Here is a 2,180-nt window from a genome sequence, read left to right as displayed (position 1 = left end):
TGTTTACTATTTAACTTTTTATTTTTTTAATGGTTGAGAGACATAATAAAGTGAAATATTATTGCCTGAAAATACTCTGCTAGTCTTGAAAATAAAAAGGCAGAAGCTTCAGAGGAAACCTTGTTAAGAGATATAAAAATAGTAGGAAAGTGAGGTAATTAGAATATAAATCTGCATTTAATTATGCATGTTGTAAAACATAAATGGGAGACAGAGAATGTAGGTGAGAGGTAAAAATCAAAGCAGAAGTAAAGGAGGGATGGAAACATTTCTATAATGGGTTATGAGACAGTGTTATCTTTTTTTGGTCAATACTACGTATTTTTCAACTCTTGTCAGACGACTTGGAAATTATTCGCTATCCAACAGTGAATCCCAGTCCTGTCTTCACTTGACTCATAACTGGTATTGTAGAGACATTTAGTTCTGCAATGATTGTATGTATTGAGCAACATTCTGCAGCCAGGAATTTTCCTTCTGGGTGTTCATTTCCCTGAAAACTAACACTTGTTACCAGGCGATGTGAATGCTTATGATTGAATTGGTTACTTAGTGTAATGACATTGTTTCAATAATTAAACAACAAGAATTTAAAAAATAAGCTATTAATCCATTTCTTGAAAAAATTGTGCTCTTTAGATTTTTATGGCTTTAAGCATATTGATAATCCAGATGTCTCATCTCTGGACAAAAATGCTTAACACAAGAGATGAAACCTGCACATCAAAATTCTTCCTATTTTCAGGTAGTGTCTTGGACAATTCAGATTCTCTTATCAAATTTTGCTGTTAGGTAATTTTTCTGACCTTGAAGTCATCCTCCGACCACATTCCAAAGGAAGAAGGCTCTACTTAGCCAAAAGTTCTATCCACCCCTCACATGGACCTCTTCTGCTGTTCCCTCCCTGGAGCACCTTTCACCTTAGCATTCCTGAGACTGTAGATGAGGGGGTCCAGCATTGGACTGAAGACACTGTGAAACAATAACAGCTTTTTCTCTTATTTCCTCTTTGACTAGAGTACAGGGACCATACCAGTGCCATGTCAGTGCCAAAGAAAAGCCCAACCACACCATGGTGGGAGGAGCAGGTGAAGAAAGAAGGCTTTTCTTCAGCCCTCTCCTGACTGGATACTCAGGATGGTCCAGAGGCTGCTAGAATAGGAGACCAGCGCCAAGCAAAGGGACCTAAGACAAATACACAGGCAGCAAAGATGACAGCTTCACTGATCCATGGGTCAGCACAGGCCAGTGTGAGGACAGGTAGGATTTCATAGAAGACATGGTCCACTTCCTAGGACTCACAGAAGGACAACCTTAGAAGGAGAACTGCATGTACCAGAGCCAGGATCAATCCACATGTCCAGGAAGTGATGGCCAGGACCGTGCATGCTCTCCAGTTCATGATGACAGTGTACTGGAGGGGACGACAAAGCGCTGCAAACCTATCATAGAACATCGCCACGAACGTCAGGCACTCGATGTGAGCAAAAGTCAAATACAAAAATGTCTGCATTATGCATGGAACAAAGGAGAGGGTTCTATTCAGATCTGCTAAGTTTACCAACATCTCAGGGACACTGTTGGAAGCATAGGACATGTCAATGATGACAGGTAAGAGAGGAAGAATTACACTAGGCTGTGCCATCTGGGATGCAGACAGATGAGTCCAGAGATCATGCCATTCCCCAGCAGGCTGAAGGCAGAAAATAGAACATTCAGAAGAGGATCACTGCCATCTCTGCACTGAGTGGAAATCCTACCAAGATGCGACCCACGTCACATCTAAAGATAGTCTGCCAAGGACAGAAGGATGACAGAAAGATTAGTCCAAAGAATTAATAAAACTTGAAGTTATTTAATTCAAAAGAATTCAGAGGAAACACATACTAATTTCTGTTCTGTTTCAATTATTTTCAGTCTTAATGTAGCAAATATTTCAGAACCACATTTATAAAGGAAGGACAAAGTATTTACCATAGTGTAAAAATAATATTGTGGGGTAATAGAGTCAGTAATTTTATTCTTGATCCTCTACTTCAGCTTTTCTGTTTCCTTATAAAGAAACTAATTATTTCAGTACTTTAACAATATTTACATGAACTGATGATTTATTTTTAGCTTAAAAAATCTTACAATTCTAGGGCTTCCCCGGTGGCGCAGTGGTTTAGAGACTGCCTGCC

At 39.4% G+C, this 2,180-nt stretch overlaps 1 pseudogene; it reads right to left on the bottom strand.

Annotated features, from left to right (window-relative positions):
• Positions 1 to 875: 875 nt before the first annotated feature.
• Positions 876 to 1,645, bottom strand: LOC101316122 (olfactory receptor 2A2-like; annotated as a pseudogene).
• Positions 1,646 to 2,180: the final 535 nt, after the last annotated feature.

Source organism: Tursiops truncatus, chromosome 9 (assembly GCF_011762595.2).
Source record: "Tursiops truncatus isolate mTurTru1 chromosome 9, mTurTru1.mat.Y, whole genome shotgun sequence".
Classification (NCBI taxonomy): Eukaryota; Metazoa; Chordata; class Mammalia; order Artiodactyla; family Delphinidae; genus Tursiops; species Tursiops truncatus.
Note: the sequence above shows the minus strand (reverse complement) of the source record. Positions and strands in the feature narration are given on the sequence as shown.